Source organism: Gigantopelta aegis, unplaced genomic scaffold, assembly GCF_016097555.1.
Source record: "Gigantopelta aegis isolate Gae_Host unplaced genomic scaffold, Gae_host_genome ctg5373_pilon_pilon, whole genome shotgun sequence".
Lineage (NCBI taxonomy): Eukaryota > Metazoa > Mollusca > Gastropoda > Neomphalida > Peltospiridae > Gigantopelta > Gigantopelta aegis.
This window is the reverse complement of record NW_024534377.1, coordinates 33,283-57,220: the sequence shown is the minus strand read 5'-3', so window position 1 is coordinate 57,220 and position 23,938 is coordinate 33,283. Positions and strand designations below refer to the sequence as shown.

The following is a 23,938-nucleotide window of genomic DNA, read 5'->3' as shown; positions in this document are numbered from 1 at the left end:
TTTTAAAAATGGAAGAAGTTATAGTTTATATCATGCTTTTGTGTTTTGTTAAGGTCAATAAAATCATGATACGCCAACAATTCAAAATTCAAAATACATAAACATAAAAAAAAAAATTACAGGTTGTTTTATTTCAAGCCAGTAATAGTTTATTTGTATGATAGTTATGCTAATACATTTAAAATTTTTAACAAAAAAATTTGCAGCAGCAATTAATTATATTTTTCTTTAAGGGTTTTGCAGTGTTGAAATTCAATGTAAGATTTTTCCTTGGACTTTTTTCATTGACCACTACTTTAAAAACAAGTTTTAATATGGTGTATAACCTTTGCTACTTTCCATGATCTATTACCATACCACTACCGTCATTGGGAAGTATAATTGCTTCTTTCATATCCAAACTCTGTGGAATTATTAGTGAATGGGTCCTACTTTCATTATCTCCCAGGAGAACAGTCTTTGCCCCAGATGCCTCAAGAACTACCGAATACCACGCATTACAGCTAAAGAAGAGAACAATAATCATTAATGGTGTTCCAGATAGATACAATGCTGTGGTATAGCTAGCTGTTCTTTGATCATGGATCTCTACAAGCTTTTTAAATATTCTCAGGCTTACCTGCCCTCCCTATTTGAACCTCTGTTCCAGGTGGCATCATTTTGCAGTCTTCTGGTATAACTCACTGGACAGCTCTTCACATCACCATTACCAAATGCTTTCATGAACTTTTCATTTTGAGCCTCAATTTCATCATCAAGCTACAACGAAAAAATTAAAAAAAAACAATATTAAAGTACATATTATCTTAAAATGTATATTTAAAAATACAAGTACAGAGTCAGTGACTGTAATAAGATGACAGAGAAAAAATGAAATAAAGAAGTTTTTCTTGAACAACATTCCCAAGACCACGCCCGAACAGAACAAAGTGACATTCTGTCACAACTATGAATTTCAACAATACTAATCTCTTTTAGTGAGAGTTGACATATCTTATTATCATGTAACATAACTTCTTATGTACACCTATAACAAAGTAGGGAGTTGTGCACTGGAATCTTGTGACCAATAAGACAAATAAATAATAACTAAAATACTACAGCAAAAAATAATTTATTATACATATAAGAAATCATGATCTAGTGACATAGAAGTTGCTTTCCCCAAGTGCTACTTGGCGAGCATTAACTCCAAATTCTAATGAACTGAGAGTTCAGGAATATTAGATTGCAAGGGACTGACCTTAACAAACATACATGCCTGAAAGAAATGAGTACAATATAATGCTATAATGTAACACGACATGAATAACTCACTTTGGCATCACCGCCAAGGACAAGGTTGAAGTAGTGTGTTATTTAGAATTACGAAATGGATATGAAGAGCACTGTCTCTGATAGAAGCAAAAAACCTGTAATATTAGAGCCATTTATTTAAATAAATCTTTAATTATTACAAGATATATTATGTATTAACTAGGTTCCTGTCCCAATGCTGATATGATTTGTTAATAGCAGCAGCTTCTACAAGCCTCAATCCAGTAGCTTCACTTCTTGAGATCCGCTCGATCCAGCCAAGTCTACCAGTGTCAGACGACCAACGTGGTTACTCCAGACACCAAATATAAGATTTTAAACGACAATAAAAGTAAAAGATGAGATCGTGAACTGTGGAAGGTAAGGTTATTCACAATTTGACAATATTCTTTCCTACCTATTAGTATTCATTTTAGTTGAAGCAGTCGTTCTATTTTTTTTTTCTCCTACTGTCTTATTTTAATGACATCATCAATTGACCGTACTTCAATCTCAGTCAGACCCTATCTAATGTATGAACACAATCCACCAAATGGACTCAGTCTTATACTATCTATTGACAGCTAACTCAGAGGTATAGAAAGTCATGGTAATTATGACTAAGCAATCTGATATCAATTGCCAAATACTAATATAGATGTTAATGTATTATGACCACTTGTCTCACTTGGATGATACACAATAGGAAGACAAAAGGGACATTCTATAGCAATAACACTATAGAACTTAGTGACACTCTCTTCATTGTATCATGTAAATATATTTCTATATTGAATCATCATGTAACAATACAGCTGGTAATGTTGTTTGAGTCTTTGGTCTACTGTTTTCTATTATTGTGTTCATATTATCATGTATTCTTATTATACTGGAGCATCTGCTGTACATGTCTTCTTGAAAATATTATTTTAACAAATATTTTTAAAAATACCAGGTGGTTTAGCAGTGAGCCATCTGTCATCAACATGATGGTTGATTCACTGTTGAAACATCTTGTAAATATTTGGTGAATAATAAAAAAATAAATGATACAATCTCATTACCCAAATATTCAGCTAGCGTATTTATATGTTGTGTAAATATTGACAATTGTTCACATTAACAGAGGCGAATGTATTTTCCATGTCATACCTTGGTTATACATACTGTCTAACATTTTAATAACCTAGGCATGTAGATTTGTCCTTGATTGATTTATTTGCCTCTAGCTTGCAACAACACCATACTAAAGTGCTACAATTAAATTGCAGTTTATATATATACCATTAACAAGGACATTTAACAACTCTTATAGATAATGGCTTACAGGTACAATGATGTCTTTTCCATTTTTTTGTATTTGTAACTTCTCTCTAATTTCATTGGAGATGTTAGTAGATCATATACAGATTCATTATAGACCTCAACCATTGAAACCTATAGAAAACCATGCAGGACACCATAGTTAAGTATCAATAATGTTGATAATGTAGTGATCTGATGTCTACCTTCATCCAAAAATCAGTTCTGGTTGTTTCTCTTTCATAATTGTAAAGAGTTCCTGTATAGAACGTATATTGACACCTGGATTATTTTGGGTCCCCATCATAGTATAGTTTTTACCAGCACCAGTTTGACCATAAGCAATAATACAAATATTTGTATCCATCGGCACAAGATGTAATGATTGGACATGTATCTTCAAACACCTACAACAAAGTATATAATATTTACTATGATAGTCCATCTTTTATCTCTTACGTGCTCTTGTGAAGCATCTGGATTGTAAACTTTCTCAAACTCAAAACTCTTAGTTCTACCTTGACTGCTTACACACTGTATTTGATCATCTCCTGTGAATGTCAGAGCACATGTATCACTGTCATCATTTCGACATCGACAAAATACTCTGATATTTCCACGTACACTCTTGAATCTAATTACCAATGTGTCATTTTTTTTATAATTGATTACTCAATACCTCATTGAAAACAATAGTTTTCTTCTCAAAGCCTCCTTCCTATAAAGTGCTCTGACTTCATCCATTCATTAGCTTGTGAACGATATTGATGAAGTAATAATTGAATTGCTTTTGTCAGCTAAATATTTATTTCAAAGACACAATTATTAAATTCATATACAGACTTACTTTACTCATTTGATCATTATGTATTTTAATACTTTTCGCTAGGAGATATCTTTAGATTGAATTTGGACTTCAACCTTTTGCCTCTCGCCCAGCAGCCTGAGTCAGTGGTCTCATTATGTTTAATTTAAGAGTAATTGGAGGGAGTCGAATAGAGCCGTGACCAAATGATTGACGAAGACTGATGGACTAAATGTAATATATGATATTGGTGATGATATGAAAGTTATTAATAACTTGTTGATGTTGTTCAGCTTTCATTTTTTCAATTTCTTGATTAGTCTAGTGTTCTCGTTTTGAAATCTTTTAGCTTTGAGGAAATAAACGATGAAGTACATGACATGAGATAAATTCAGAATACCTCATCAGTAATACTTTCCCAGTTTACTTTCCAATTCTCTCTTTTCATTGGGAATTACTCAGTTGTTTCTCCTATTGACAATTAACCAACTAAAGCATTTATATTTGATCAATCTCACTAAATCCTTGATCTGTTGCTGAAGTTTTTCAATAAGAACTGCCATGACCTGAAGAGGTATCCCCGACTTTATCAATACACCTATACAAATAAAACTATCTAATATGGCTAAAGAGTGACTATTCAACCTTCATCATTTATTGCCAAGTAGAAGCTCATTGCATCATCAGCACTGTAGTTACATTGTCTAAGAGTAGCAACAATTGACTTATCATCAGTCCAGTCAGGACAGGTGGTCTGATCGATAAAATCTAATGTACAATATTAACTGTTATATTAATCTTACTTTAATTTCAGCCACTAGGTTTCGAAACAAAAGGAGTTTGTCTCTCCCAGGTCAATGGCATTGGCAGCCATCCTTTATGCTTATCATCAAAAAAAGTATAAATATTCAATGATTCCTAAAGAATATAATGGTATCTCAACTTCAAACAGCTATACACATACAATTATGTATAATAATTATGTTGTACATGTACCTGTCGAAAGTAAAGTAGTTAGTTTGCCTCTAAAGGGATGAATTAATTCTCCTTCCTTTCTGTTTTGTGCTAAGTATTTCATATATATATATATATATATATATATCATATTATGAAATGATTAGTAACATTTTTTCTTACTTGTGAGCCCTCATTTTCAAATGAGCCCATGCCTACACCACTCACTAGGGAAGACACGCCATTTCTATATCATAAAATGTGAGGAGAGTTTATTTTATAAGACTTGGTATACCTGATCTTCCCAATCAACATAAAACATTTTACCATCTTCTGTAACATATACAGTATACTCTTCATTGTTATGTGTACGAAATATCTTAAACTCTGGAGTAGAGCTAATATCTGCTCTAGATTGTTCTGATAGAGGATCTGATGATTATGTTTAAAGTTCGTCTTGTGATGTTCTCCATATTGACAATTAGAGTTTATTTGTATGTTATGACTTTGTTTTCTTGGCTTTGGTTGTCTGGGAGCACGATATTGAGGATCTTCAGGAGAACTGCTAGTGTCTAATTCTATGTGAAAAATAGAACTCTTTTTCCACAAATTATCACATTCGATGGACCTTATATGTGCACCTATCATTAATACATCCTCTTACATATACTATACAACATATAGGGTGCAAATACTTTGCTATATCTGACTATACTAAATTACTTACCTTGGTGTTGTTCAGATCGCCTGACAACTTTTGCATCAATCCTGCCGTCCTCTTTCGACTGCACGACAACAACATGCACTTCTGGTGGCTGCTTGGAGCTCCAGTACCCATTTTTTATTGATTTTAGAGTGTTGTCCTAGCAACCAAGACCACCCATGCAGAGTTGGATCATATTTCATCATAACCATAAATTAAATTATAAATTTGCAATGAATACAGATATTATTATAATAATATGATATTATGGCGAGTCTTCATCAAACTGGAGGACTTCTCATCAGCACCTTCCTCACTTTGCACTGGAAAACAAGAAATGGCCATTACTGACAACAATTATGTTAACTTATTACTTAATGCATAGTAATATTGCATTTAAACAAGGCACACTATAGCATGCAACCTATTGTGGCAATGATGATTATTATTATGATATCTTTAATATACTCACTTCTTCTTCTTCTATTGAGATATGACAGCACATGTAATATAAATGATGAAGGGACTGTAATTGTGTTCCTACTCTCTTGTAACATGAGATCATTACGTTCCATTATGTTTTTGAGATCATGAAGATTGCAGGCCTCTTTAGCAATAGGTTCCCATAGTTTGATATCATAGTCAATACCACTTGTTGCTAGAACTATGATAATAAAGTCATTATTAGTGAAACAGTGTGATTCAATAATTTACCACAGGCGTAGGGGTGTGGTTGAACACAGTTCACAACATGTGAGTCACCAACGAGTACATTCACCACTTCTCCTGTCCACTTATCCCAAATAAAGACACGCCCACAATCACTGCCACAAAGAATAAAATTATTGCCCCAAAAATTGGCTTGTTTGATCTAAAAAACAAAGAAAGACACATTTTAAGTCCATGCAGATACATGACCACATTTGGGTAACAATAATATAAACCAATACTCACCATAGTTCGAGCATTACGATGGCCTTGATATATCATAACAGGATTTGAAATGAACATATCATTATACTGAGTTTGAAGTTGTTCAGCAGTTTCATCTTCAAACTCATCACCTCCTATTGATTCAATATCATCACTGTCACTCTCTCCTTCTACTATCTGTATTACTGGTACTATGTGGTCAGCCAGTCCTATTGGTATTGCCTGTGTGTCATTAATGTACGAAGAAGACCCTGTTGCCATATCAGTGTCTACAGTTGCCATTGTTGGAACATCATCTGATAATGTCTGGTGATCAGTTAACTTGTATTTTGTTCAAACATGATGACTGTCAGTACTTGAAGAATATGAAGTAACTTTAAAAAGTACTGTACTGTTGTTACTGTTTTGAGTCTCAAGTCCATCTGTTGGTGGTACTTCATTAACTGTAGTGGATTGTGAATCTTCACAAAATAGTAGTAAGTCATTTCTCTGTTGTATTTGATGATCAGTATTGTGTTCAGAAAGACTGGCACTGGTTGACTATTACCTATAGTCTCACTATCTTCTAAATTTGTTCATTATCTTGTTGTTCATTTACGTTAGATAGTGACTGTGTTGAACATAAGGCCATTGCAGATGTCAATGAAGATGTTGGAGTTCTAGGATTAGAATCTTCTTCAGAGTCAGAGAAAAGCTGAAATGAATTTGTTGGTGAAGGGCTATCTTCAGATTCATTCTCTTCTTCAGGTGATGTAGATGGCTCATTAATCAATCGAGAAAAGAAATGAGACATTCTATTCATAAAATACTATTATTCATTTCACGATCACCTTCGGGACGAGCTTCAGGGACAGTGTCTGACCAGTCACCTCTCAAACGTAATCTCTTCATAGGAGGTGTAAATTTATTACTGTTATCTCCTCCTTGTTCACCAGTTTTGTGTTTCTGCTCAATATTTTTCTGCGTGCCTTTACTCCTTTCTTTGTATGTCATACCCGTTGCTAGAGATGTTCTAGTTTGTACTTGTCCTTGTGATGCACTACATCCCAATAATACACTGTTGAACAAACTACAAGTAGTCTTCACTGTAACTGACCAACAATTCAGAGCCTGTCTCATTGAACTGGACACAAGTAATTTTAAATGGTTTTACTTTCATGTTGTCTGGTTTGTATCGTACATAACAAGCTCTAGAGGCAAGTTGTGTGGAGTTAAAGTACCAACTGTTGGACTAGGACCTGTTACTCTTCTGTCCATGAGACAAGTGGTACCATCTCCTAATGCGAGAGCAACATAGTTTGGATAAAGGGGATGTACCGATAAACTGGTTACTCCACATGGGAAACTGTAGAGCAAATCCTGTTAGGAAATGGATACAAATAATTTAGAATAAATTAGAAATATTAGAAATTCATTTATTTTAGAGTGTCTGTTACAATGTCAGAATCTCAAGAACACCGAACAAGGCAATAGTTATACTCAATTTGCTGGTAGAAAACTATAGCTTTCTAACACAGAAAATGGAAGAAGATGAAAACAAACAGACTATAGTCAGGAGCAGATAATGAGAAAGATAGAAACGAGTGTGAAACTCTCACACAATTGATTAAACTGAGCTTTCAGGAGTTATGTTACTATATTTAGAATAGACTGAAATAAAATAGGCACATGACTTACAGTACATTGGTGATGTAAAGTTACAAATAGTTCCTCTTACAGGCTAAGTTCCTCTTGTAGGCTAAGTTCCTCTTATAGGCTAAGTTCCTCTTGTAGGCTAAGTTCCTCTTGTAGGCTAAGTTCCTCTTATAGGCTAAGTTCTCTTGTAGGCTAAGTTCCTCTTAAAGGCAATGAGAGCACAACAAACACTATCTTAAGACAGAACAGCTGTTTTAAATATGAAGTTGAAGCAACGTTTGAATGACGTTCATGTATGAGTCTTACCCACAACCTCAATTTTAGCATTATAAATACTTTGATCTAAATATAGTATTTACTCATTATGTGATGGCATTATTGATGTATTCATGCTATTAGCAGTAAACTCACTACACATATCATTACTCTTACCTTCTGACACCCTTCACAAGAACATGATGATTTAGCTCGTAAGTCATACAACCTGACTAATCCTCTCTCTTCACAAGTAAAGAACTCATTAGGATCAAAAGGAGTGGTTGCTACCTACAGTGATATATATAAATGTCATCAAATATTTAGTTATACCAAACTAACCTGATATGTTATAGATGTCTGACAGTTAAATATGTGTGGAAGATAATCACCTGATGTAGTAAATTCTGAAAATTCAACAGATCCTAAACCTGCACAAGACACACACTGAAACAAAACAGAAATACATTATTTTTCATACAATAGTGAGGAGCAGTCCCATTACTTAGGTAAAACTGAACTTATTAAATTGGTAACCAGAGATCTGACTTTGTGACTTAGATATTATAAGAGTAGATTACTATTATCAACAATAGGGCTTATGTAAACAACTATACTATTATACAGTATTAGTCTAGTCCAGTACGTGGCAGTATAAAATAATAGTCAATAATACTATATATTACATTATGTCATTACATATCTTACTTTGAAATCACAAGTAAAAGGTAAAAATTTTGCACTAAATATATTAGAACGATGAGAAGAATGTTTAGAAAAACAACAACTACAAAAGAGAACAAGATATGTTGATAAGTTGATGTTAGAAACTAGTTATTAACAACACAAAAACTGTCTTTTCACTGAATTGTAAACATTCAAATGGCAATCATCAGAACCAGAGAGAAGGTAAGTTCCATCTCTGCTCCATGACACAGTATTGACCTGATAATATACATTATTTGATTGAAATAATTATTTTCAAATTACAAGTACATGTGATATTATTCACTAAAGACAAGACTACGAGATATAATAGTTATCACTTACACATCCATTATGGCCAGTCAATATTGCCGAGTTGGCAAGTCTTTGTGTCAAATAATGAGAACCTAATACAAACACTATCATAATATGAGTAGTTATATAAAACACATATTATAATGAAACTCCACCCCTAATGTAATAATAAAGGTGCTTTAAACATGCTATAATAATGAATATTACCACACTATATTTCTAAAAGTATAGAAGTAAACAAATTTTAGATTACTACATTGTAGTTATAGCCACAGATAGAAAATAACAATTTATTAGAATATGTTGTGACTTGTTGAGTTTATAGTTATTATGATCATCAATTATTAGTATTACCTTTGAATGTGGTCACAATATTGGTAGATTTGTCTGGTTCAGTTTGACGATTCCGAATCCAACCATAAACACCACTATCCATCTCACTCTTAAAGAAAAGCTTAATTAGTTTGGGGCGTGGCTAGACTCAATCAGCAATATTGATTGAGGAAATGAAAATTTTGTTTTGCTTGTATAAAGATTGTCCACAAAATTAGTTTAATGGTTGAGACGGTAGTTATTACACCATGACTCTGTTCAGCAAATTAGTAATTGTATAATAATTATAATTATCTACTATAAAATATATATAAAGTATACGTACATATCCGGAGTTAGCGCTAGATGACGTAGTGCAATCGAGCCCGAGTACCACATTTCATATGGCGGAACTGATGTTTGAATAAAACTCAAAACTACTGTTCCTCCTAGCCACGAGAAGGTAAGATAAAGGATACAGCAGAATATTGAACGTCTAAGTATCTTAATAATTTGTGTGAAAAGTAAATACAACCAAATACGACGGAGAAAAAATATCGATATTTGTTAGAGGGGTGGGACCAGGGCATGGAATTATTAGAGCATATGGTTAAATCTGTGATAAATAAAATGTTTTGTGGATGTATAAACATAGTATAATCTTAAGTCTAAAGAGTTCAATTTTATTACTAAAATAATTGTCTCCTTTTTCAGTACACATTAAATTCCTTTTGCACTTACACACACGCAGGTGTGTCAGTCCCACTGGACACAAGATTGTCTTGTATGCAAGTGGCCGTTTTACTCCTCAAGTAGTTTTAATTTATTGTTATGTCTGTTGAAACACAAAATCAACAAAATTCAGAGGAGTCTGATAATCGGGCTCTTCTTGACAACACTCAAGACGATGGTCCTCCTCCATTAATTCTAGATGTAGAGTCTGTAGTTAGTGATGAAATGGAGAAAGGAGAACATGAAACAAAAGGTAAATATCTCAGATACTATTATGCCAACCTTTTCACATAATTATATTACTAGAAAACAAAGAAAAAACTGTTAACGTCAAAATAGATTACAGTCCCTTTATTGATGAATTTTAGGCCACACCCACAATAGGAGATTAATGGTACCTAAAGGGTACCCAAAGAGGAAATGATCTTACAAGAGACATCTAGCCATTTAGTAATTTGTTATTGCATAGACTCTAGGCAGAATTTCACTTAGGGGGCGCAGGAGAGGCATTTGCCTCCTTGGAAATAAATTAGAATCTAAAACCCATTGCCCCCTTATTCAGCTTTACTCCAATAATTTACCTCCTCCTGAATGACTTTCTAGATGAATCCCTTCTAAGTAGGTGATGTAGTTTATTGTTGATATCAAGTACTTTATGGTATTGTTTGATGTCACAGAATGAATTTATATATTCCAATATATATATATATATATATGTATATACACATACCATTTAATATAGGATATTTTGATTACTTACTGACTTTATTGTATATTAGGTGAGAAAGATACTGTCCAGAAACCAGCAGATAAACAACCACCAGATGAAGATTTTCCATTAACTCTGTTAGCTCGTCTTGATGAACAATTAGGTCGTCCAAAATGGGTGGTTCCTGTTCGTCCAAAGGATGAATTAGAAATGTTAATCAGAGCTGCTATCAGACTATCTAATGAAGGTAAACATCTCATAATCACAGTACAATAAAGTCTTTACATATATTACATATATGTATGTATTGAAATTAAAGAAAGTTCTAACTTTAAAACACTAGCTAAGATTTTTTATGACAAGGACTTTATTAAAGTATTATATGATACTAATGTCCTACCAAGAGTTGTCATTTTATACTACATGGACTTAGGAGGTATTGACAGTTTGTATAATACTCAAACTGAAATGTACCATTGTGATAGGATTGAATATTGATTTTAGATTGCGGATGTATCTGTTATTTCTTGTTAGGCCGAGATCATGAATGTAGCCCTGTCAGAGGTTTTATAAAGAAGGTTTAACAACATCTTTTACTCGTATTCTAACTGATGATGCCGTTAATACTTGGAAACCAGATATTCAGGTTTGACTAGATGTCATAACGATGATAATGATGATGTCAATTAATTTTTGTAGCTTGATATTTATAATAATTCTCGTTTCTTGTTGAGTTATGTGTCCTTAAAATGGAGGACGACTGTTTTGTTCTTCTAGACCTCTTATCTATTCTTTTTAACCCCTCTTGCAAGTGAGTTTAAAATACTGTTGTGACATTTAAATGTACTGATCTTCATTCACAATTAAGTTTCAATGTTATTATTGTGTTGGGAAATATTTTCCTAATTATTGAAGTATAAATTAACTAATTTGAAGACCAAATGAATTATTAGATTAAGCCATACTCTTCAATAATTAAAGTCTATGTGTGATGTAACTATGATATCATTGATGTACAGTAGTCTACTAATAGTCTCTCTCCTTGTACAGATGGAATGTCTATAATGGACCAGAAGTATCTGTTACATGTGTACAGGTAAAGAGATGTTCTAGATACTTTTATTTATCTCTCTTGTATAGGGTATAGATATCAATAACATTATATGCAAGACTATTGAGACTGTTATGAAAATAATATCAAGGTCTACTTTGTTAGTTATATTATTATAATTATTGTTGTATCTCTTCAGGGTCGATAGTTGACTTGATAAACCTGTTTGGCGAACTAGGTGGTTTTGATCGTCTTTATAGACGTGTTTGTGAAAAGGGAGACTTGTCTGTACCAGTCTTCTTATATATTAAAGTTAGTTTGTTAAACCTCCAGCTCACAATTTTAGTGAACACTGTTCCTTAGACCATTTGGCTACTGTTGTAATTTCCTCACGGATCGTGTCTATGAGGAATGCATTGTTCCAGTTGTGGTAAGTTATCATATGTTCGTCCTTTGTATATTTTCATGGTAATGTTGTATATCTGTATAGGACAAGTCAATAGCTTTTCTTAATGGTCTAAATGATGATTTATTAAAAAGAGATGCTGCTACTGACTCTAGAAGTGAAACATTCTCTTCTATAATGAAGGTAAAGAACCAAGAAGAATTACAGATATTATCGTTTGCTGTGTAGAGTCTTCGTCACTTGTGTCGAAGGATACCTGGACGTGAAGATATTGAGACTTTCAGACTTAAAATGATTCTAAGGCTACTCCAAATTTCTAGTTTCAATGGAAAAATGAATGCTCTCAATGAGGTAATGTACCAGTGGAATTAATGGTAAAAAGAAATGTCAGCAAATTGCTTCTAAAACAATGATTGATGAGTTAATTGAAATTCTTTTAAAGAAAGTAATGTATTAGTTATGTGTGTGGGAGATAAACATTGCAGATCATCCAAAATAAATTTTCCTTTTTTTTGCTAATGTCAATATAAATACATATAATGGAATATACAATAAATTCAATCATGAAGTGTAATGCTATCTATTATATGAGTGTTTCTTTAGATTAACAAGATTGTTCCTACAATTACATATCATCCTCATTTCCGCACTGCTGCTGATGAGGAACAACTAGCAGCTGACAGAATTGCTGTAAGAATTAATACACAATATAATGATATTTCAATGACTGAATTCTAACATCTACAGGAATGGATTAAAGAACAATGTCCTTGCTATTGTCTTCAGAGACAATCTTCATCAACCACAGGTAACAAGTAAACAGTATGTTTATGTACATTAAAAAATTGTGTTCATGTCATCACAATTACTCACTTGTATACTAGACACACTATAAAGTTGTATCTTGTATTAACTGTTGGTACTATCATGTAGTATGTTGAGAAGCTAGATCGACTGGTGAGGTTCTGTATCAAAGAGAAGGTATTGACTCTTGAAGATTTGGACAGAATCTGGGGATGTCAGGTAAGCTAATGTACCTAGATTACTTAAGTATAATGTTAAGTATAATGATTATTGGAAAAAAGAGTTTGTCATGAGATTACTGTGGTTTGATGAGCAATAGAGCTCTTGTTGTTAAATCTTGTTGCTATGACATTGAAATTCAATACTAGTATGTGTATTTGATATTCTTTATGTATTCAGGATGGGAAACATGAAGCTATTGTGAAGAATATTCATGACTTACTTGTCAAACTTGCTGGGATTTTTCACCAGACCAGTTAGACCACTTGTTTGGTTGCTTTCAAAGGAGCTGGGTTGGATCTAGTAAAAAGCAGCGAGATGAATTATTGGAATTTATTCGCCATCTTGCCGAGGATGATAAAGAAGGCATTATGGCTGGGAAGGTTTTAGAACTTTTATGGAACTTAGCTCATCGAGACGACTGTCCACTAGATACAATGGAAACATGCTTTGAACGCACATATCAAAATTGGGGACTACTCATGTTCACAGGTTCTGCACTCTCACTGTACTATCTATTACAATAATTTTGTTAACATTATATATCATGTAACTAGATTATCATACTGTCCTTTATTTGTATAGGATCGTGAATCTCAAAAGTTACTTTGGCTTCAGAAATGTGTAGATGAAGTCAATGAAGGAAAATGGGTCATCCTGCTCTTAAACAAATGAGAGAGATCTGTTTACTTTATATTGAAGTAAGACATGACAATACATTTGATAGTAATTCATATCTCTTTAGTCACCAGTGAATTATACCGCTGTACATCATCCAACTACACGCTTCTATTATCGTAATGAGATCATTAGTCATTTAGATCATAACTATCACCTCTTGTCTCACATATGTACTAACTTATATAACTATATGCAAGCTGTTCGAAAACAAAAAGAAGGTACTATCCCTATTCATGCATGTACATATACATACATACACATATACATACGTATATGTGTGTTTCCATTGTACATGTACTATTGTATGATATTTACAATGATATCTGGTGTGCAGTAAATCCTGATTTGGATCCTGAGGCACTTTGTATTGATGGACGATTTAACCATTCTCAACAATGTCAAATAAGACTTGATTTTCTCAGGTGAGACTAAGCACTAATCTTTGCATTAATATGTTTGATATATCTGATAGATTTGCACTTAAAGATGGACAACTTTGGTTAGGACATAACCAAGCATTACTGGTAAATACGTTCTTTATTTGCTAACTGTGTTCATTATATGTATAGATATGGGAGAGTTTAGCAATAAAATCTGCTTTCTCTTCTGACAGAGATGCTGCTTCAAATGGTTTGCTAAGGTATAACGGCATTCATTGCTCATAATTCATTATTAATAACTTAATTTTATTTATTCATATTCTATATTTCATTGAATATTATCATTCTTTAGCTGGCTATGTGGGATGAACCTGATATTGAACCAGAAAAGCTCGACGTCTGTTTACAGAGAATATCTTAGGACTAAACTCCCTCAGCTTTAACAGACAATGGGTTTAGATGCTTTGATCGTTTCTTTAGAATGGTAACTTAAATCATCATCGACTGTCAAAATGGAAATAGAACAAGTTTATTACAGAGAGCATCGAATTAATTGGTAATAAATACCCTCTAATTACAAGGTACTAATTATATTGTGGTTGTTCTCCAGGACTGGATTATTTATGGGATTGTATACTCCAAACTCCCGAAAGTATTGTACACAAACCAATTGAACTAATGAAAGATATCTTTACTAACTTAAGCACAAAGTTACCTCAGGAACAGGTACAATATAAGAGCATATTATTATCATGTCATATAATGGCAATAGATTCATCAAGAATTCATGTCAGTATGTATGCAAAGAATGGATTTAATTTTTAAAGCATTATTACAATATCAACCTGGAGAAGTCCAGCAAGAATCTCCTGAAATACAAGCTGCTTATAACACTGAGGTATATCATATATATGAATATAGTAGTGTAGGCTGTGGGAGATGAGAAGGGTGATACATTATATTGTTGACTGGAATTAAATGGATTGGCTTTGATAGAAACTTTTATACTGTAGGTTAATAAACTAGTACGATGTCTTAAATTATTAATTGAATATATTGCTGAATGTGATGGTGAGCACATGGAAGAGAGAGCTATACCACCTCATGGAAAGTAAGATGTCTTAAAATGTATTTACTATTGTTATGCTTATTTCAGAGGTCATTGGGGAAAAAACCATTTTCTTTGACATTTCGATACATACCTCTAAACAACCCACAAACCAGAGGACTTTGAATTATGGACGCACAGCAATGAGACTATTGCTGCACTTCGGAGACATCTTGCTAAAAAGTGAGAAGTAGAAAACACACATTTTGTTGACTACATTTTCTTTAGACTTGGTCCAAGACTCTTCAAAGTTAGAGCTATCTGTTGGAAATGAGATTTTGAGAAAAAACTGAGAATCATCGTTATATTATGACAGCAAGTGTACCACTAAGAGACAAAACAGTATGTAATTCTCTCTAACTAGTAATGCCTTTATAACAATCATGTGTTTTCAATGTAGGTTGTGACTGTACGTGTTCAACACGTACAGTAACATTAGTGAGACCAGTATGCAATCCTCTGATAATTCCACTGACTCCAGTGAAGGATCTGTGGGAGGACATGCTGAAGGACCTAATCTTGATACTGAGAAATGTCTACCATCTGTGGTATGTTCCTGAAGTAGGCATGCATATAATATAGTAGTAAGACACATTTAGTGTTTGATATAGCCCAATATCATGATTCTTTTCTGTAGCTAATGGCTGGTCACGATACTTACATGTCATTTCTTCTTCGTTTGTGTGATTTTGCTGTTGAAGGCAATCTCATACAACTAAGAGATAATGTCAGGAATCTACTCAAACTACTTCCTACAGGTAGGCGTATCAGTGGGTGTGGGTATTGAATATTCATACATTCTTTTCTTACAGGTATTAAACTGTTGAGCGAGACTTTAGACTTTTGTCGAGAGAAAGCTCAATTAGAACCTAATGAGGCATACAGTGCTTTACAGAAATTTGTCCTATCAAAGAGCTGTTCTAGAACTGTCTACACACTTGAGGTAATATAATAGAGTAGATACATATATTAATAGATATTCTTGTGTATTCTCTCTATCTTAGATCATTCACTCAATGTTAATGCCATCTGTAGACATGAGAGACACTGAGAGTAATGAATTTCAAAATAATTTTATTATATGTGGGGGGTCTAAAACTTCTCTTTAACATTGTATCATCACAAAGCCTTTTTAGCTGATGGTGACAATAATCTTAAGAGGTCTGTTAAACCTGTGTATTATAAATATTTATTGACTTGCGATCTTCTATAGGTCAGCCCTTTTGACAAGTTTGAAGGTGTTGAAGTTGCTTCTGGTCGCTCAAGCTTACTCCTTTATTATCACAGTTTCACAGGAAATTAAGTCTGATCCAGGTATTCTATAATGGCAATATATAATTATATCTATTACAAATGGTAATTTTAGGGGCAGTGAATGGCCAGAGACACAAAGCTGCTTGTCACGTTCAAGATGCTATGAACACTATTGTACCAGCTGTTGAACATCGTCTTAAAGGTGCTGCCACTGTTATTGCTAAAAACTTTGACTTCCAAAGTAACCAGTTATTATAATGTTGTCGTAAGCTATTGATATAATCTTTAGCTTGCAGCTCCTTTACCAGACATCAAACTAGTACATTGTCTACAAATGTTAATATGGTCTAGTGCAGTAGGAGATATATCACTGATGCTAAATCCAGAGAATATTCATACTGAATTTGAAAAGGTAGACACTCTCCCTATATTGTTCATTAGCTACATATTACATGTGTACTTTGTTCTTAGTTGAGATCTCAAGTATCTCTTGAAACGGAAGATGTCCAGTGGCAAGAGAAGGTCTGGAATCAATGTCATTAGCAATGGCTGTTTCACCAACAATTATGGATACACTTTATAAGACGCAACATTGGAAACCTTTCTTGATAGATATAGTCTTGTTAACAAGGAACAGGTAAATCTATATTATATTACATGTATAATATTGTGTTTCTAGGTTAATCAGAGTGTCAGCTCAAGATCAGGTTTTTCATGCCATCACCAAATGCTGTACTGACTTTGTTGTAGTACTAGTGAACTCAATCAAATTAATGTTTAATGCTTTAGAGGTGGTGTGTGTGTGTGTGTGTGTGTGTGTGTGTGTGTGTGTGTGTGTGTGTGTGTGTGTGTGTGGTGTGGTGTGTCTTTATTTATTATAATGGTCTATGTTCATATATAGGACCATTGTCAGTGAGCATCCTTCCACATCTAACGAATTCTTCAGACTATTAGCTAGGTATGTATTACAATGTATGTATTGTACATTATTCTTCTTTGTTCCCCTCAAGACTCATCAATCATGCTAATATTCATCGTGTATTTCTGTAGAAGGTATTAGAAAGTTACTAGACAGTGAACTAAAATGGTTGCAGGAAGTTAGAGTAAGTTTGCAATATAGTTATCACTGAGATGACAAAAATCATAATCAGTATTATAAATATTTTGTTTTTGTATTTCTTTAGGAGAAGTGTTTATTCACTCAGACTGTGTGTGTAGAAGGTCCACTATTGGAAGGCCGTCTGACATTGATTGTAGAACTGTTAGCATTTCTATCTATTGATGAGAGATATACTTTTGGCAGTAAACCTGGAGGAATGGAACTGATACCAGTAAATAAATGATTACCACTGTTTATGATTATTAAGAGTCCTTTTAGAAACTTATAAATGATTTCCTCTTCCAGCATCAAGACTAATGAAGCAAATCAAAGTCCAACCTGGTATATTGTGACATTTAATAGAATATATATTAATAACTGGAATAGATTTGGAGTATAATGAGCAGTTAGCATCTGGAATATGCAGTACTACTGACAGTATATTAGCTGCATACAAATTATTAAATGCTCTTTGTGTTGGATCATTACAAAATATTCAGGTGTTAAGTGGTTTACTAGTTGACCTGTTTTATTCAGGTAAGTCAATATAAATATTAACACACATACATTATCTGTTAACAAATTAGATGATGACAGCCATTAATTGAGTGGGAATTTTTCCTCAGTTGGTGCTCGTCCTGCTAGGGGATATGTAGGATTAAAGAATGTGGAGCAACTTGTTATATGAATGCTGTTCTACAACAAGTTAGAATAGAACATACTGACATGTGTCTGATGCTAGCTCCTCCTTTTTAGTTGTATCAAATAACCCCAGTAAGAAATGGAGTACTGTCTGTAATAGAACAGCTGAATGGCTTGTAAAAATGAACAAGAAGTAGAAAAAACAATCAGTAGAAAAAGACAAAGGTGACTATTTTTATTTAAATATGTCTGTCATCTTGGAGTTTGAAATGTTAAATTTTTCTCTTCCAGGAATCTGATGATAGCGTATCTCCATCCTCTACCGCTAATGATCGTAAAGAGACAAATCGTAAAGTATTGATGCAAATGCAGTCCATATTTGGTCATTTGTTAGAAGGCAAAGTTCAGTTCCATATTCCCAAAGGATTTTGGAGAGAGATTTTAGGTAACTACCAGACCTAACCTTATTTCATATTATCTCATAATGCATTCAGACTTGAAGGGCAAAAAGTGAACTTAAGGGACAGCATGATGCTTTTGAATTCTTTAACACATTAGTAGACAGTGTGGGGATGAAGGATTAAAAACTATATGGAGCCCCAGCAGCCTGAGCAAAGTGTTTGGAGGATCATTTGCTGATCAGAAGATCTGTAAAGGTTGTCCTCACAGGTACAACAATACAGTGTTATGAATTACTTTAGTATATATGTTGTTATTTAGATTTTCTCGTGAAGAAACCATTCACAGCTATTAATGTTGACATTCGTCTCATCATAATTTTATTTGAGTCCCTTGATGCCTATGTCAAAGGTGACCTCTTGGAGGGAGCTAATGCTTATCATTGTGAAACATGTAACAAGAAGGTGTGGCATATCAAATAAATATATAGTTACTACATTATCTCTTATTAGGTTGATACTGTTAAAACGAATGTGTATCAAAAACTTACCTCAAGTACTTGTTATTCAATTAAAGAGATTTGACTATGACTGGGAGAGGTATGACATTTGATAAATTATATATTTTAATGTGACCTCTCATTTAGGGAGATGGCAGTCAAGTTTAATGATTATTTTGAATTCCCTAAAGAATTTGATTTACAACCCTTATACTGCTGCAGGACTAGCAAAAATTGAAGGTAAAGAGACTACTGTGAAGAGTATTATGTCGCTGGCTACTCTCTCTCTCTGTCACACACACACAGGTGAAGAAATACCGACTCAGCTGAAAACAAGAAAGAAGACAAAGAAAAAGAAATGTCATCTAAAACATATGACAACAACTTTTAAAATCGTCTACGTGGTATATTAGTCACAGTGGACAGGCTAGCGGAGGACACTAGTTATTCTTTTATACTTGTCAAGTAATAATACTATGTGGATTGGAGTGGAGTGTGCTATATAGTACAATCTATTGCATACAATTTTAGACTTTGTTGGTATGGTCTGTGAACTAAATTATTTATTTTCCTTAGACCACCCAGGATCACAGGTCCCTAAATGGTTCAAATTTGATGATGGTGAAGTGTCTGAGGCTAAAAATGGATGAAGAAGAGGTAGACCCTCTCATTATTACATTAATTAGTACTATCTTCCTTAGGAATTTAAGACAACCCATTTCTAGTCAGACATTTGGAGGAGAGTATAAGGAGAAGTGTATGATCCGTTTCTCAAGAAGTAAAGTCAGACATTGTTATGTATATATATCAGTAATCTTGTTTATGTTAGAAGTCATGCAAGACGGCAGAAAAAGATGGGTGGAGTGAGTGCTATTTGTTGTTTCTATGGACAGAATTGGTACTGACGGTTGTCTATTAATGAAACAGTAAGATCACACTGTCTTTATTGATAACTTAGTGTTATATGTTTTCTAGCAAACTAGTTCAATCCTGTGTTCCCGGTCCTATTATGAAAATGGTTCAACGACAGAGAACTTGGAATATCTTCACACCTCGCTCATTTAGTTATCCTTATTTCAATTTATGAAAACACAATATTAATTATGAACTACAACTTTGCTAAAAACACAGATTTTTTTAAAAAAAAAAAAAAGTATACAAAAAAAAAAAAAATAAAAAAAAAAAAACCAAACCAAAAAAAAAACAAACCTGATGATGCGACAACTGGTGGTAATTTGTCTACTGTTCTATTGGAATATATTATACTTTATTTTAGGAGGCCTTTGAAAAACTGGGAATGCTCTGTGTCCAACTAGTTGACCAAATTTTGTTTCATAGTGGGTTCCATACCAAGGAAAAACTCTAAGGTATTTTGCCCAGTACTGATCCATCCATGTACATTGAGTAAACGTCACTTTGTGAATTGTGAAAACTATGATTTAGTTCAATATATGAATTTAGGTTCTCTTCTTAGGGGTTCAGCTAATGAATGGTTGAAGCCCTAAAACCATACCTGTTCTACAGTTGCTAGAATTAGACGATGGTTTTGTGAAGAAGTGTTTCTGAAACTAAGGAGAGGTTCTGTGCTTACAGTACTTGAGTGTCCAACCTTTACAGAGGTAAGTAGTGAGAAGAATATAGCATGACTGAATCTCTCTTCTCTCTCTCTCTTTCTCTGTAGTTACGTAATATTTGTTGCTAAATTCGGTACAATATCTCTGTCACACACTTACAAATAAAGATGAGCAGCATTTTGAAGTCCACATATACCAATGCTGGTATAGGTAAGTCTACAGTAGATATATTATTACTAATTAATGACTACATATCTGTTCTATTGTAGCTGGTATCTCAAAATCTATTTAGTGAAATAGCTTTACATCAAACTTTTACGTCTACTAAAAAGAAAGAAATATGATTATAATAGTCGTCATCTACACCAATATTTTCAAGTATTCTGGGCTCCTATGCACATAAAGGAGCTTTTGAAGTTAAGAGTATAAGTATTATGTGGTATTGTTATCTTCATCTGATTCTTCTCCCAGCGACAACAATTACTTAAACTAGGAGTGCCTGCTCAATTCATAGCTGTAGCATTAGATGAGGGACAGGTCCAGCACTGAGGTCACAGTTATGCTGGACATATCTCGACCTATCATCTGTAGTGGGTATTTTAGTACGTTGTTGTGATGTATCTGTTGTTCAGAGAAAGTTCTAAAGAGTATGAGGCCTGCCTAGTTAATGTGCTACTGGTATATATATTTTATATATCCAGGGTACTGATCCTCTCCCCTAATGCCTTATGCTGATCCTGAAACTGTGTGTGTGAAATTACCCAAATGACCTCCGGCATTGGTTGTATGAAAGAACAAGGTTAGTTTTTCTGCTGTCTTTTTCTTCTCTCTCCCTCTGTATTAGTAATCAATATTGATGAGTAGGATTCAAAATAGTACAACCTAGTTAAGAAACTCATGAAGATAACAGTCCTATTGATGAAACTCTTCGTTCCTTGGGGTTAGTGTGTATGATTTCCATAATGTATAAATTAGGGTTATCATCAGTTTTGTTCCTGGGAGAATTGGGAGTTTTGCTGTGTGCAATAGCAGATTTGTAAGGGAGGTTTGTTTAGTCACTTGTACATGCTAAACTTACTAATAAATATTTTCTATCTCCAGATTTTCTACTGTACAACCATTTGATATGCGACCCTATCTTGATCTTTTACATCATCTTCTTCTATGGAGGACTCATGGCAGTTTATGAGATGAGAGCCATGTTCCTGGTAAATATCTGTTGTACATTCCTATTTATTTCATGTCTTGTACACTTTAGGTTTGCAAGATAGAGTTGATGGTATGATGATGATGATACAACATGGACAAACTCATGTTGTTCATCAGAAGAGAGCTTATTATGTGGTAAATTTATCGTTAACCTTTGTAACAGGTAAATGTAACCTTATAATGTATTAATGAATAACATAAGTGCTCACTTTGCTGGCCCACCATTGTTAAGTCATGGGGTGTTATTATTAACATGTAATAACTCATATGACTTGTCTAGAGAGTGTTTGCATATATATTCTTTTCTTTTAGGGGTCCATTTATAAGTGACACAACGATTGATGATGTTGATGATGATCCGTCACCTCAAACAAACCCCATGGCAATATTGCTTTACAGTGGGTTACAGACAGAATTAGAGAGGGTTAGTAAAATTACAACTGGTAGTGCTAATGACAACACAAAAGAGATAATATAAAATTATACATGATACTTCAATGTAGAGACAATATACTACTTCTTCTTATCCCTACACTGGATGGTCACCTCCAGCACAATCAATGAAGTCTCTAATAGGTGTGTGTTGTGTGTGTGGTACATACCAATTTGTTATATGTTCTCTTGTAGTTACTTTCTTGAGAGATATCAAATAGTGCTAAGATGACAATACATAGAGCCAGAGAAACTATTTCCTCTAGAAGTTAGTAGAGCACTGTTCCTTTGTATGTGTACATGTCAACATCATTTGTTGTTGTTTATTTTAGGAGTCTGAAGAGATTCCACAGTTTGAAGCTCAGGGTACTGAAGCCGAATTAGTTTTGACCACTCTACTACTACTGAAAAGAGTCCACCTGAAGCAGGTGAAGAGTTCCAGTCTGTTCCAGACCCAACAGAAGGAGGATTAGATATATTGAAGAGAGGCCCAATGTTCCACTGGATCTTAGTGAAAGTTCAATAACTCATACTGACCTAGACTAATAATTATTACTGTTATTAAAGGGGCTGTTGGGGGCGGGGGTGGGGGGGGGGGGGGGGGGGGGATTATTATTAAATTTATACTTAATTTTGGTGTATTAGTGTTGTGTTTAAAGATTAGCCCTCATAATATTACACGTACATTATTAGATTTGTGTGTGTTTGTCTATTATATGATAGTATTATTGAATTATAAGTATAGTTTGTGGTTCATGTACATGGAATGTCTTCTAAACCAATCCTGAATATCTGTGGCCTTAGTTGCATTTGGAGTTTGTTGCTGAGCTTTTACTCAAATGACTGATGTTTTCAACCATTACCACCCTTACAAAAGTACATATAATGTATATATGTATGTATGTATGGATGCTACAATGAAAAGCACTCAAAGTTATTGGTGCTATAGGTGTATATTATGCTAAATGTTGGACACCTATTCTTTTTACAATTGAATTTAGACAAAAATAATTATAAACAAGCTAATAAAAAGAGACGTGAGTTGATTTGATAGTCCAGTCAACCAATTCTAGACACCTATTTTTATCTCTCATTCTTTCAATATACTGCTAAGTCAATCAAAAATCCTTGAGTCAGTATCTGCTAAAGATGAGCGACTGATGCAAATCTACTGGATACAGAACCTGATTCAAGGGAACCAGTAATTGATCTTCTGAGATCTAGATCAGCAATAGTTCTTGACATATTAATTTGTGGTTTGAAAAAACGACTAACATGTTCATTGACGGTCCAGGTATCATTATAAGCTATGTTAGGATCTGCTCCATTGGTAAGTAAGGTAGAAATAATGGATGAATGACCATTCTGACTAGAATTAAAATTGCAGTTGATCCATTGTTATTTTGGGTATTAATTGAAACATTTCTCTCGAGTAAGAGGTGGACAATATCATCATAACCACCCTGGCGAGCTATCATTAAGTGGTGTCCAACCATCTTTTCGGCTAGGTTGGGGTCTATACCAT

The 23,938-nt window shown here is 33.8% G+C and overlaps 1 pseudogene; it reads left to right on the top strand.

The window, feature by feature from the left end:
- The first annotated feature begins 10,046 nt into the window (after positions 1 to 10,046).
- Positions 10,047 to 22,886, top strand: LOC121366347 (annotated as a pseudogene).
- Positions 22,887 to 23,938: the final 1,052 nt, after the last annotated feature.